This window comes from Pinus tabuliformis, chromosome 1_1 (assembly GCF_031772625.1).
Source record: "Pinus tabuliformis cultivar Carrire ecotype Pingquan chromosome 1_1, CPIR1, whole genome shotgun sequence".
Taxonomy (NCBI): Eukaryota; Viridiplantae; Streptophyta; class Pinopsida; order Pinales; family Pinaceae; genus Pinus; species Pinus tabuliformis.
The window spans coordinates 624,290,689-624,306,435 of NC_142297.1; positions in this window are offsets into that span (position 1 = coordinate 624,290,689).

The following is a 15,747-nucleotide window of genomic DNA, read 5'->3' on the forward strand; positions in this document are numbered from 1 at the left end:
ACAAGAGTGAGTTTGTTTGTCAAATATTCAAAATGAAAACAAAATGAGAGCTGATCTCTCTTTATAACTCCTTGGGCCCCCTTAGCCTCATGTGGGCCCCTCCATCCACCCATTCGATTTTCCCTCCAAGCATATCGAATGGCTAATTCGAACTCCTATGTGGGTGGCCCCCACATTCCATTAACAACTAAATAAAGTTGATTTGGCCCCTAAGTCCCTAAGTCGAAAGTGTGGGGCCCTCTTCCTTAGTAAAAAATGTGCAAAATTGTGTAGCAGCACCCTGTTACTAATGTGTTTGAGAAGGGACATGACAATCCTCCCCTCCCAAATGTTGCTTGCCCTCAAGCAACCTCAAAGATGGGTGCTCCAAAATATGCTCACCCTCCCAGGTGGCATCCTCATTTGGAAAGTTCTTCCAATGCACCAAACATTGCTTGTCCTCAAGCAATGCCTGAACAAACACCCTCTTTGACTGTGGACTCCCACTATCATTGCAATCTTCTCCAGGGTCGCAAATGAGCCTTTGGATAGTTCTTGATTGTTGTACTATCCTATAGTGAAGGAGTCCTTCGATACCAAGATCCCAAGCCAACCTGATGAACGTGAATCCCCCCTTGCTCCACTCACTATCCTTCCAGATATGGGCATTAGAACCCTTGTGTCTATCACCAATAAGTAGAGCATCCTGACGATGTAAAACTCTGCCCAAATCCTCATGAAGTTGCTCTACCGAATAGTCCATCTCATGCACTACAAGAGTAAACTCCTGAATATGCAATCCAATCCTGGTGAAATTGAACCCTCGTCTACCCGGGCCTCCCTTGATCTCCTCCTGTTGATCACCCTGCCACACCGGTGAAGTTCCCCACACCATCAATGAATCACTAAAACCAAATGGAAGATCTGCATGACCCTCCCCTGTAGAAACCAACTCACCCCTGTAGTTGAACTACTTAACCCTGTTATGCTAGAATCCCTTGCCCATCGCAGAAGGAACCTATCCCGCTGACATCGTGACACTCTGGTCATGAATGATTGCCTAGCATGCTCATATTAGAACCTCCTCTCCCATAAATCTCGACCATAATCTATGCAATGATTGAGGCTAGGCCAATCTTGCCAAAGTGACTCAACAGTGCTAGTGCCTATCACTCCATGGCTAGCCCAAATCCTGAGCAACAATCTGCCTTGTCCTATAGTGAGGACTTCGGTGACTGCCCATGTGTCTGCCTATGAATGAATCAGTTCGTTTGTTATCCCGACCATGCTCACTAAGGAGTGCAGTATCCCACTAATCCATTGGATCCCTGTATTCCATAACCATACTAGAAGTCCACAAACCCCAATCCTCTCTATCTGTCATTGTGATATGCTGCTAGTTGTTGGGACCCTTTGTTCCCCGTCTTTGCCTTCTATAGGTATCCAATAGGTAGGCACTGAGCATCAAGAACCCGTGCTGCAAATATCTAGCTATTATGTGCCTGCCAAATCACACAGCGAGATCTGCTATCCCAGCTCGTAATGATATGCTCGGGTACTGCCAGAAGCCTAGGCATCATCCTGCTAACAAGGATTATTATCCTTCGCACCTCATGCTCCCCTAACGCCCCAAGCTGTCCAACTGAAAAATCACCATGTAACTCCCTCTCGGTCGCCTCCCCAAGTGTGAACCTAGAGTGGAACATATGCTACCTCGGCAATCAACCATGCCATCCCTAAGTCTGTAACCATCAACTCGTGCACCTACCAAGTGTCTCAACTGGAGAGTCTCCTCTCGTCCCATGACACGTGGTGTCTCATCCAAGTGCCTAGGGTGAGTCCCCCATGCCTTGCTGCCTAAATGGAGAGTGTCAAAGTGAAACAACCAAACTCTCTGCGATTGTAAGCAACACTGGAGGATGATGGGTGGGTATGTCCCAAAGAGTATGATCAAGAGTCTACCGGAATGCTCAAGAGTAATCCTACAAACGACCCTCTCTCTACCTCGGATCTGCTGATAACTCCCTTGAGGCCCTGCCTCCACTAAACATGGTGTCCTCATATGATCGGCAATGTCCTCATCTATGCTAGGTGAGTTGCATCCAATGGTACACCTACTATCCCTGTCCATAAGTCTCCATGGAGGAAAATCTCCAAGATCCTGTTGCACCGTATCATGTGTCACTGCATACCACCAAGTACCACCACACTCCATTAAATGTTATTGTATACCGCAACCTATCTCTGTACACCACTGGATACCCCCGACTACGACGATACCATCCTATACCCTCTTATGTCCTGCCTGTGTCATTGCACCTATCACTCCCCACATGTCCTCAGTGCGATGCGAGTCACTCATCCTACCCCACAGTGTAAATCGACATGCTATGGTATACCACCAGGTATCTCCATGCTCCTCTGCAGACCACTGCTCCTCGCTGCATAGCCCTGCACACCACTGGGTGCTATGGCCTAGAATTAGGTTTGTATGCATCAGGCCACATCCCTCTATATAATACTGAATGCTACAACCTGACTCTATGTAGTCTTGTGTACCATTACCTACTATCATACCACCCTGTAACATATGGTATCTTGCATGTGCCAAAGTGTCTGCCACTCTGATAGTGACCCCACCATGACACGTGTCATGTCCCCTCGTCCATCCTAGTAGACCTGAGCACCCTAACTCCACTCCTGCTGGGGGGGTATCTCTACTGTTTTGATCGTCCATGACCCCTAAGTCCTAAACCTCAATGGGAGAACATCGTCTCCATACAATATCTGGTCTAGTGGCCTACCCATGCCACCTCCTCAAACCAACTCCTACTAGAGAATGTTAATCATCCTGCGCCCCCATGCACAACCAACATGCCAAAACAACTAATGGATTTTGCTCACAAACCACCTGGCCACTAGCATCAACTGGAGCTCCCCTAAGGAATGCATGCGCTCAGGCATGGGGTTGACTACCTCATCAATGCCATAGCCATCTCGCATGTCTGATATCAGATAGGAAGCCCTGCTTGGATCCCAATGTCAACTAGGGCCTCCAACACCCTCAATGTCTAAGAGCTCCCACTGAGCTTTACTCCAAACTATGACCATCTCTATGAGTCTAGCCCACTCCACCGGGTACCAACTCAGAATCTCTCACTATCCAAACGCAAGAGAGGGATCGAAGGCACAAACTCTAGCACATAGAACAAGCCCGACATGTGGATGTTGCATCTTGTGCAACTCTGACCGTCTCATCCCACTACCCAGGTCAACACATGAGATCTGACTAGGTAGCTCTGTCTCTCTCTCTCCAATGGAAAAATGTGACTCAACAGTGCTGCTAACATGGTCATCCCCTTTGGTATGTCTAGACAACTCCACCTCTCTCAATCAATGCATAAGGATGAGCTGATAACGCTGTAGATCCTGTCAGTGTGCCTCTGAAGCGAGCTATCCTGAAATCCCAACATGTGGTTTCTATGCTGCCCCTCATCACTGAATAGCCCAAAGGATGGTGCACATCCTCCTCCATCATGGGCTCGACATGAGCCTCCAACTGCTCCTCCCTAGACAATCCAACATGCAAGACATGCTCATCAGTCAATTGTAGGTGACTGTCATTCGACAACTGTCATAGATCTAGGATGCCTCTGTATCTATTGGCTCCTCATCAATAGTAGGGATGTTTCCCAACACCTCATCAATGGATGGTCCTATGGTGTATGCTCTACTTTCTCCCCCAAGGTGTTAATTGGTGCTATCAAAGAGGCCTCCAACAATGGTGACTCTTGTGCCACACTAGGTACACCAATGTGATCCTCACATAGTGTAGATGGTTGTACTCCCACGGCTTGTGCACCTCTAGTGTCTATGTTGTAAGGACAAGGATGGATCTGGTTTGACAGCTTCCTTAACTGAGCCAACCTCTCATCACTCCAACAGATTCCACCCCAGAATCCCTGCATATTGAATCTCCCTTGAGCCATGGTTAGTGTATGTTGTAACTCATCACTGTGCATACATGCCTAAATCTCCCATGATCTTACTGGTTACCCACAGCTAGGCTAAGATCATGCTTTGATACCACTATAATGTTCCTAAACAGGAATTTAAGTATAAACCAATTAAACAAACAGTGTAACAGTGGAAAATTAAAAACGTTTAGGAAACACCCATGAAACACTGTAACACTAGAACTATTGAGCCATATATTATGAAATATGAGAGCATGAGTACAATATCTAAATGGAGTAGTGCACCTGGGATTATCTCAAGGACAAGATGGACCAAACCCAGGTGGTAGAATAGTTGGAAAGATGGTTGTTCAGCTGTTGCTCTACTATGCTCTGCGTTGTCCTAGTAAACTACTAATCTATTGACTTCGGCCTGTTGGAAAGTGCCCAAAAAACTGCCCAGAAATTTTTTCCCTTTTAGCCTTAGATTTCTTGGACAAAACCCAGAAAAACCCAGAAGGGAATTTCTCTGATTTTGACTTTGGATTTTCGGCCTTTTGGGAGCTGCTCTTTGACTACATCTGTTGGCTTTCGGCCTACTGGAAAGTGCCTAGAAAATTCTGCCCTTTTAGCCTTAAACTCCTTAGACAAAACCAAGGAAAACCTAGAAGGGAATTTCTTTGATTTTGACTTTGTATTTTCAGCCTCTTGGGAGCTGCCCTTCGGCTACATCTGCTGACTTTCAGCCTGTTGGAAAGTGCCCAAAACTAGCCAGAAGATTATTCCCTTTTAGCCTTAGACTCCTTGGAAAAAACCTAGAAGGGAATTTCTCTAATTTTTGACTTTCTATTTTCGGCCTCTTGGGAGCTGCTCTCTAGCTAAATCAACCTTTGTGTATTTATGGCTGCCCAGAAAACACACAGTCCCTTCCTCCACATGGCTGGCTGAGATGTGAATCGCTACTGGAAACTCCTGCAATCTCTGTGGAACAACCTCCCTAGGGCCAGCAAGGATGGTCCCCTGAAGTAGAGGTTGAATCTTCCCTTGCAGAAGACTCGTGGCTAAACATCCGATAGACTCGCTAAGCAGCAGAGTGTACAAGAGTGAGGTTTGTCAAATATTCAGAATCAAAACAAAATGAGAGATGATCTCTCTTTATAACTCCTTGGGCCCCCTTAGCCTCATGTGGGCCCCTCCATCCACCCATTCGATTTTCCTTCCAAGCATATCGAATGGCTAATTCAAACTCCTATGTGGGTGGCCCCCACATTCCACTAACAACTAAATAAAGTTGATTTGGCCCTCTTAGCTCTGCTATGTTCTTTGACATTTGAGGGATTAAAATAGGTGTTGGGCAGTGCTGGTTTTGGTTGTATAAGGCTCGCAGAAGTTTTTCCCGCTTTCTCCTTCATTCTCCCTATAACTCCATAAAACCCCGTTATCACCGTTTTACACCCACATTTAGCTTTAAAGCCTTGTTTCCTTAGCTCCCGGGTGCTGGGTTTAAATGTCATAAAACCCCGATAATGTGACCGCACACCATAACTCTCCTTTTCCTTATCACTCCGCTTACACTCGTTAACTCCCCATTCCTCCGTTTTCCGCTAAATTTCTCCATAAACCCTGTTTATATCCTTTTCTTTCAGGTCCCAAGCGCAAAGTTAACCATAAGACTATGGTCATTTAACACTGCATGCATATAACAAATACTATTGGCGGGCACTTCCTGGTCACATCATGCCCGTTAACCTTTATTCTTTTTACACCGTTTGATCACAACTCCCGCTCAATCCAACGAAATATGCTCCCCCTGCCGCTGAAAGCCACACGCCCGTTAGCTTGCGAGAAAAGTGGTTTCCCCGCCGTAGTGTCTGCCATGTGTCGCAAATCTGTTGGATCACGCCCCACGGTACGATTACCGCCCATTCCTGTAAAGCGGCGCGATAAAACCGCTTACCGCCACCGTACCCTCCTCCCGCTCGTTAACGCTCGTGCAGCCTCCGCTCCTGATAGTCGTCTGATCGTCCATCCCGCGATCTGACGGCCCACGTCCCTCCATTCGCATTCCCTCCCGATAGCCTTTGTACGCTATTCTCCACCATTTGATTACACGATACGATGGTTTGTAGTCGTTTTGCCTCGCGCCTTCTCATCACCTCCTGCTATCAGATCTCGGCCACTCATCTGAGCCATCCAACAGTTAATATTCTTTCCTAGCCCATCGTCTATTTTCCATACATTTTTTGTGTTTTTGGCCTGTCCCGTGCACGCGAAGAAGGAAGGAAGACATGATCCAGTGCTCTGCACATTGAATCCTCAGCAACCACATTCAAAGAGCAACACGACCAGGGAAGGAAAGTACAACCTCAAGCAATTAAATGCCTTCAGCAGATAAGCACAACATTCCACCTGTTCGTGAAGTACAACAGAGTACTAGAAAGGGCCATTTTGTTCATTAAAAACAATCAAACTGTATCAAAGACCATATCTGATAGTAAATGTGGTTAGTGGTCCATTATGACCCCTCCACGCTTTGAACAACAGAGCAATTTTGTAAACAAACTCCATATATACCCAAAAATGAGATGTAATGAGGGTTGATGGTTGATGAGTGTTATTTTGATGTAAAGTTCAACTTCTGGAGACTGTAACTATTGTGATGCCTACAGCGTCTGGTCTTCATTTTCAGCTAATGCAAGCTTCTTTTGTTGTTAATTTCTCACTTTCCACTTCTTCTTCTTGTTCCAGGCTGTGCCTGTTATGCATCTTTCATGTGCTCTTGATGTTTAGCATTAGAGGGGCTGTCATCCCACCTTTGTATTAGACTCTAGCTTGTATCATTGAATTGGTATGCAGGTTTCTGTTATTTTAATGCCAGAGAGCTATCATCATGTCTGTGCATTAGGAAATAGATTTGCAGACCTTTAAACTGGTTGCAGCTGGCCATCACAGGGTCCTGTGCATCTGCTGGTGTGATTAGTATTCTCCATCATCACATTTTCCTCAAACTATGAGTAATTGGTGGTCTAAAGCCTTGTAGTCTGGGGGTGTTCACCCATGTCTGGGGTTAAGCATAGTAGAAGTGGTTATCTGGCTTGAATATGCAGCATTTCTTTCATTCATCCACCATTTTCCAACATTTTTTTTGAGTTTGTAATGTTCTCGAGCATCTCTGATATACAACCTAGGAGAGTTTCTTGGGGTGATAACATTAATTGGTGCCGTTGCTGGGGAGAGGAGAATTGAAGCTCAGCTTCCCTGGGAGAACGACACAATTTCAAGCTTTGATGATAGACAAGGTTTGAACACAGTTTCTGGTTGTAATCATCTATCTAGCGACTCCATTGGAGGAACACCATCCTTTGGCGACTCCACATTGAAGTTCTAGCTCAGTTTGTGAGACATACTCGAAGAAATCCTTAGAAATCACCACCTGAATCAGTGCCTGACCCTGAGAGGACTGTTAAATCGAAGAAAGCTTCATAGAAAGGGGCATCAGGATTAGGTAAGCCTAAGAAATTTCATTCATCTCTGAAAGATAAAGTCATAGTCGATGATACACAGATTGAGGATTTAGAGCCCAGCACTGTTAATAAGGAAATTATTTCAAAGATTAATACAACCCCTTGTGCAGATAGTTCCCCTTCAAATCTCAGTCCAAAGAAAGCTTCCCATACAGTCCAAAACATCCCTTTGTCCCTGCCATCCATTTCATTATTTCATACTGCTCAATCTGCTAGTATTCTTCCACATATCCCAATCATGGCAGGCCAGCAAGCACCTACGAAGATAGAAAGAATTGTTGCTGCTAGATATGGACCTTTAGTCTTGCCTATTCCTTTAAATCCTATGCTTGTGGGAGAATATCAGAAATATATGCCTAAATTCACTGGCACAGAGGGAGTAACAGCAGAAGAACACCTAGAAGCTTTTTACAGTTATGCTGATAATTTAGATATAAGTGAAAATGATGTGTGGATGAGAGTTTTTGTCCAGAGCCTTGATGGAGAGGCCAGGAAATGGTTCAGAGAATTACCCCAGAGATCTATAATAGATATTGAAGCCTTAGATGATGCATTTTTGAAGCACTAGGGAGATAAAAAGGACTTGCTGTATTATCATACTGAGTTTGGTAATCTGAAGAGGGAAAATGGTGAATTTTTGCCTGATTTTAATAAAAGATTCAACCATATATATAGTAAGATACCAGCTGAGGTAAAGCATACTCCCACTTTTGCCAAACTAACTTATGCAATTGCTTTTGATTCTGATTTCTGCATGTTGTTGAGAGAAAGGAGATGTGCTACGCTGGCAGACATGCAGGATGCAGCACTAGAAGTGGAATCCAATATTATGGCTGCAGAAAAGCTCAAAATTCAAGCTGATAGAAGGAGGCAGAGAGGTCAAGCTTCTACTTCCTCTACAACATCTTTAGAGCCTAAATTATACCAAATGACTAAGACGATAGAGTCATTGGCTGCTGAAATTTCTAAGCTGAAGATTGAGCAGAATTCAGGAAAAACAAGGCAGCAAAACATATTTGCTCCAAGAAATCCAAATCCATTCAGAAGAGCAAATGAACAGTTGCAAATTATTCAAAGGGGTGAAGAATCAAAAGAAGAACAGAAAGTTAAAGCTCATTTCCAAAATGTAGTCATGGAGGAGGAACATTTTGAAGAAGATGAGGATGAAATTCACTGCATGGAAGATAAAGGTAGAGCTGCATTTTTGAATTTGGCTGCATATGAAGAATCATTGCTGCAGGAACAACACAGTCAGCAGTGGGATAGAGACGCTGTCCTACAAACTGGTGAACAACAAAGATATAACCTGAGGTCCAATGCAAAAAATGTCAAAGAGAATCCTGCCCAAAGAGCTGTTGTCCAAACAGAGTCACAGAATATCAGACAGAGAAGACCAGCAACTGATCCAGTCATCCTCAAAGCTCCAGTTCAAGAGGTAAGAGGTTCTGATAAGTTATCATCTTCTTTTAGCTTAGAGTCAGAAGTTCAGAAATTGAAAATATCTGTGCCTCTGGTAGAGTTGGTGAAGAGTGAAGTATTTAGAAAGCCCATCCTTGAAGCCCTTGAGCTAGAAACCACACAAACCTCCACTGACTCTGTCAATTTGCAAGATGACAAGCCTGCCATTGTGCTTAGCCCCATGATTGAACCTGCTGATAATAATTATCCATCTTTTTATGTTTCCTTGACCATTCATGACAAAATCCTCCATAACTGCCTGCTAGACACAGGGGCCAGTCACAATTTAATGCTTAAAGCTGTCATGGAAGAGTTAGGCCTTGATATCACCAGACCCTATCATGATTTATTTTCTTTTGATTCAAGAAAAGTGAAATGCCTAGGATTAATCAAAGACCTGGCCATTACTTTAACTCAACTTCCCATGAAGAGTATGATGATGGATATTGTGGTAGCAGATGTCCCTCCCAAGTTTGGCATGTTGCTGTCCAGAGGTTGGATTAAGAGACTAGGTGGGACATTACAGAATGATCTATCTTATGCAACTGTCCCAGTTTTTGGAGGAGAGAGCAGGAGATTGTACAGAGAAGCACAGTTGGCATACATCATCAGTGATGAAAAGAATCCTACAAATCATCCCATATATGCAATGGACACTGATTTTGGAGCATGTATTCTCCAAATAGAAGAATCTTAGAAGGCCTCAATGCAGATCAAGAAACCAGCAATTTAGGCCAAGGAAGAGCAAGGAAGTCAAATTTGGGAGATGTTCTTTGATGGAGCATGTTCTAGGGACACTGCAGGAGCAGGGGTGGTGCTAGTATCTCCAAAGAAAGAAAGAATTCAACTGTCTTTTAAGCTGGCTGTTCAAGTGACAAACAATATAGCAGAATATGAGGCTCTGCTATTGGACCTTAATGCAGCAAAAGACAGAGGAATCATGAATTTGAAGGTGTTTGGAGATGTTGATTTGATCATTCAGCAAGTACATAAAACATTTCAGGCAAAGTACCCAAGGTTGAAAGCATACAGAGATGAGGTATGGAGAATCAAAGGTTGTTTTGATTATTTCTGTATTTCATATATCCCTAGAGCCAAAACTCAGCTTGCTGATTCCCTTGCTGTTTCTGCTAGTCTATTCATCCCTCCAATGCCTCCCAGACTAATGTATGAAGTCCAAGTGAAGTATAGACCATCCTTGCCTGAAATGTCCAGCATTGGAAAGCTTTTGATGATGATGATGAGATAAATAGGTTTCTGCAAGTCATTGATGAGTTTTCCGAAATTCAAATTGACCAAGATAATGAAGCCTTGTAAGAAAGCCTTCAATCCCAGCTTAGAAATAAAATTGGCATAAATGGCATTGTCCAGCTTCCTAGTAATCATATTCCAAAGGGTCTAATTCCTCTTGAAAGACTGTTTGACCAAAATGATGTGCCTTACAAGGCTGCCAAAAAAGAAGATCATTCTGTAGTCTGTAAGCATGATATAGGAAGTCTAGGTCAGCCTAGATACATACATCTGTCCACTCATCTATATAATGATCAAAGTGCTGGATACTGCAAATTAATGAAGCAATTTGCTGATGTGTTTGCTTGGGAGTATAGTGATCTGAAAACGTATGATAAGAACATAATCGAACATAAAATCCCTGTGGAGAAAGACACCATTCCTTTCAAACAGAAGCTGAGACCAATAAATCCTATGCTTCTTCCTCTGATTGAAAAAGAAATTAAAAAATTGTTGGCTGCCAAGATCATAGTTCCTCTTAGATATTCCAAATGGGTAGCCAATCTAGTGGTGGTAAGGAAGAAGAGTGGAGAAATCAGACTATGTGTTGATTTCAGAAATTTAAACAAATGTTCTAAGAAAGACAACTATCCTCTACCCAAGATGGAGCATTTGCTACAGAAGGTCTCAGGAGCCAAAGTGATGTCTTTCTGGGATGGATTTTTAGGCTTTAATCAGATTGCTGTGCATGCAGATGACCAAGAGAAGACTGCATTCACCACTCCTTGGGGCACTTTTATGTATGCCAAGATGCCTTTTGGATTGATGAATGCTGGAGCTACCTTTTCAGAGAGCTATGGATATAGCATTTGTGGGGGAGAAGGATAAATTTGTCCTCATCTACCTTGATGATATAACAGTATACTCCAGCAGCCATCAAAATCATTTGCAGCATTTGAAAAAAGTGTTTTTGAAGTGCAGAAGGTTTGGAATTTCAATCAATTCCAAAAAGTCACAATTTGCTTTAGAAGAAGGCAAGCTGTTAAGACATGTTGTGTCTGCTGCAGGTGTCTGGATTGATCCAGAAAGAGTAAAAGTAATATAGACTTTGTATGTCCCTAGATCAAAGAAGGATATCCAGTCCTTTGTGGGTAAAATTAATTTTGTCAGGAGGTTTATCCCAAACTTTGCAGAATTGGTGAAACATATTACCTCCATGTTGAAGAAAGGAGCAGAGGTCAGGTGGACTGATACAACAAGAAAATCATTTGATTCTATTAAAAAAGCTATTATGGAGGCTCCCACACTAATAAGTCCAGATTACAACAAGGAGTTCCATGTATTTTCTTTTGGCTCTAAAGACACCATTGCAACGGTTTTATTGCAAACAGATGAAGAAGGTTCAGAGCATCCGATAGCATTTTTCAGCAAAAACTTGAGGGATGTTGAACTGAGGTATGACATTATAGAAAAACATGCATATGCCCTTATCAAATCCTTGAAAGCTTTCAGAGTTTATATCTTGCATTCAAAGATAATTGCATATGTACCTTCTGCTGCAATAAAAGATGTCTTAACACAACCTGATGCTGATGGAAGAAGGGAAAAATGGATTGCAAAATTGATTGAATTTAATATAGAACTGAAGCCCACCAAGCTGGTCAGAGGTCAGGGTCTTGCCAGGTTGTTAGCTGAAGAAAATTGTAGATCTTTAGATATTGATTTCCTGTGCACAATTGCAGAAAATGGTCAGACAGATAAAGAAGAGGAAGCAACTGAACCAGACAGAGAGCAGTCAGTGGCCGAAAATCTAGCTTCTTGTGATTGGTATTCTGCAATAATTAATTTCTTGCTGAATCTAGAGATCCCTTTGAGCTTTACTCAAAGTCAAGCCAGAACTATTAAGCTTAGGGCAGCTAAATATTGCATTATTGAAAATCTGCTCTATTGGAGGGATCCATCTGGAGTGCTTTTGAGGTGTCTGGACAAAGAACAGTCAATAGAAGTCATGCAACAATTTCATTCCAACATGTGTGGAGGGCACCATTATTGGAAAACTACAGCCCATAAGATTCTCAGAGCTGGGTACTATTGGCCCACTTTATTTTCTGATGTATTTTCTTTTGTTAAATCTTGTGACATGTGCCAAAGATTTGAAGGAAAACAATAGTTAAAGTCCCTGCCCCTAAAACCAATACATGCAAAAGGACCTTTTCAGCAGTGGGGCTTGGATTTCATTGGAGAGATCAATCCACATTCCAGTGGCCAGCACAAGTGGATACTAGTAGCCACTGATTATTTCACTAAGCGGATTGAAGCGGTTCCTACCAGGAAGGCTGATCATAATGTGTCATGAAGTTTTTGACAGAGAGTATCTTTAGCAGATTTGGTTGTCCACACAAATTGGTCACAAACAATGTAGCAACCTTTAGAGCAAAGAAATTGGTGGAAATGTGTGATTCAATGGGTATTAAACTTGTTCTTTCTACCTCATACTATCCTCAAGGAAACGGTCTGGCAGAATCCTCTAATAAAAGCCTGATAAGGTTAATTAAGAAGATGTTAGAGGACAATAAAAAGAATTGGGATTCAAAGCTCAAGTATGCACTGTTGGCTGACAGAGTGACCATTAAGAAATCCACAGGCAATTCTCCTTTCAAGCTAGTGTATGGCACTGAAGTTGTATTCCCCATTCAGCTAACTCTCTCTGTGGCAAAATTCCTTCAAACAGACAGAATGAGGAAGAAGAAATGGCAAAGAGGATCACTGATTTAGCATAGGTACATCAGATTAGAGAACAGCTGGTTGAAAAGGCTGCAACGCATCAGAGAAAGATCAAGGAAGCCTTTGACAAGAAGACAAAAACAAATAATTTTTAGGTTGGTGACTTGGTTCTGAAATGGGATGCACTAAAGGAAACGAAAGGCAACCATGGGAAATTTGATGCTTTCTGGACAGGGCCTTTTATCATCTCATAGATTCAGGGGAACAACACGTTCATACTGAAAAGTATGGGAGGAGAGGCAGCTTTTGATGGCCTAGTTAATGGGTGTTTTCTAAAAATTTATGTTGTTTAATGTCTTTTGGCCTTAAAAGTTGTAAATATTGTGTTTTTATGAGTTTTAGTATAGATGCAATAGCCTCCATGCCCAATGGAACACTAAGAATTTTGGCTAATTTGTTTTCATCAAGAAGGAATTGATCTGCAGGTTCTTGAGACCTCACAAGGAGGATCTCATCCCCAGAAGGAGCCAGTGTTAGCTCTGCTATGTTCTTCGACATTTGATGGATTAAAATAGGTGTTGGGCAGTGCTGGTTTTGGTTGTATAAGGCTCGCAGAAGTTTTTCCTGCTTCCTCCTTCATTCTCCCTATAACTCCATAAAACCCCGTTATCACCGTTTTACACCCACATTTAGCTTTAAAGCCTTGTTTCCTTAGCTCCCGGGTGTTGGGTTTAAATGTCATAAAACCCTGACAATGTGACCGCGCACCATAACTCTCCTTTTCCTTATCACTCCGCTTACACTCGTTAACTCCCCATTCCTCCGTTTTCTGCTAAATTTCTCCATAAACCCTGTTTATATCCTTTTCTTTCGGGTCCCAAGCGCAAAGTTAACCATAAGACTATGGTCATTTAACACTGCGTGCATATAAAAAATACTATTGGCGGGCCCTTCCCGGTCACATCATGCCTGTTAACCTTTATTCTTTTTACACTGTTCGATCGCAACTCCCGCTCAATCCAACGAAATACGCTCCCCCTGCCGCTGAAAGCCGCACGCCCGTTAGCCTGTGGGAAAAGCGGTTTCCCCGCCATAGTGTCTGCCACGCGTCGCAAATCTGTTGGATCGCGCCCCACAGTACGATTATCGCCCATTCCCGTAAAGTGGTGCGATAAAACCGCTTACCGTCGCCGTACCTTCCTCCTGCTCATTAACGCTCATGCAGCCTCCGCTCCCGATAGCCGTCCGATCATCCATCCCGCGATCTGACGACCCATGTCCCTCCATTCGCATTGCCTCCTGATAGCCTCTGTACACTGTTCTCCACTGTTTGATTACACGATCTGATGGTTTGTAGTCGTTTTGCCTCGCGCCTTCTCATCACCTCCCGCCATCAGATCTCAGCTGTCCATCTGAGCCATCCAACGGTTAATATTCTTTCCCAGCCCATCGTCCATTTTCCATACATTTTCCGTGTTTTTGGCCTATCCCGTGCACGCGAAGAAGGAAGGAAGACATGATCCGGTACTCTGCGCATTGAATCCTCAGCAACCACATTCAAAGAGCAGCACGGCCAGGGAAGGAAAGTACAACCTCGAGCAGTTAAACGCCTTCAGCAGATAAGCACAACATTCCACCTGTTCGTGAAGTATAGCAAAGTACCAGAAATGGCCATTTTGTTCATTAAAAACAATCAAATTGTATCAAAGACCATATCTGATAGTAAATGTGGTTGGTGGTCCATTATGACCCCTCCACGCTTTGAACATCAGAGCAATTTTGTAAACAAACTCCACATATACCCAAAAACGAGATGTAATGAGGGTTGATGGTTGATGAGTGTTATTTTGATGTAAAGTTCAACTTCTAGAGATTGTAACTACTGTGATGCTTGCATCGTCTCGTCTTCATTTTCAGCTAATGTAAGCTTCTTTTGCTGTTAATTACTCACTTTCCACTTCTTCTTCTTGTTCCAGGCCGTGCCTGTTATGCATCTTTCATGTGCTCTTGATGTTTAGCATTAGAGGGGCTGTCATCCCACCTCTGTGTTAGAATCTAGCTTGTATCATTGAATTTGTATGTAGGTTTTTGTTATTTTAATGTCAGAGAGCTGTCATCCTGTCTGTGCATTAGGAAATAGATTTACACACCTTTAAACTAGTTGCAGCTGGCCATCACAGGGTCCTGTGCATCTGCTGGTGTGATCAGTATTCTCCATCATCACATTTTCCTCAAACTGTGAGTAATTTGTGGTCTAAAGCCTTGTATTCAGGGGGTGTTCACCCAAGTCTGGGGTTAAGCATAGTAGAAATGGTTATCTGGCTTGAATATGCAGCATTTCTTTCATTCATCCACCATTTTCCAACATTTTTGTTGAGTTTGTAATGTTCTCGAGCATCTCTGATATACAACCTAGGAGAGTTTCTTGGGGTGATAACAGGTCCCAAAGTTCCGAAGTCGAAAGTGTGGGGCCCTCTTACTTAGTAAAAAATGTGCAAAATTGTATAACAACACTGTGTTACTAATGTGTTTAAGAAAGGACATGACATCACATCAAGAGGAATTGAACGTGTGACTTCACATCAAGGAGTGCTTTAACATAACACCCGATCACCGTGTCTCGTGGAATTTTTTTTGTAAGCTTAGCAGTACTATATCTTCATCAAGTCGAATATATCAAGTTGATCAAGGAGGGGAATTGAATGAGTGACTTCACATCAAGGGGTGTCTTAATAGATCACCTAATCTACATCTTCATCATCTCGAATATATCAAGCTGATTAGGGAGGGGAATTGAATGAGTGACTTCACATCAAGGAGTGTCTTAATAGATCACCTAATCACCATGTATCCAAGACCTCATGGACCAAATATTC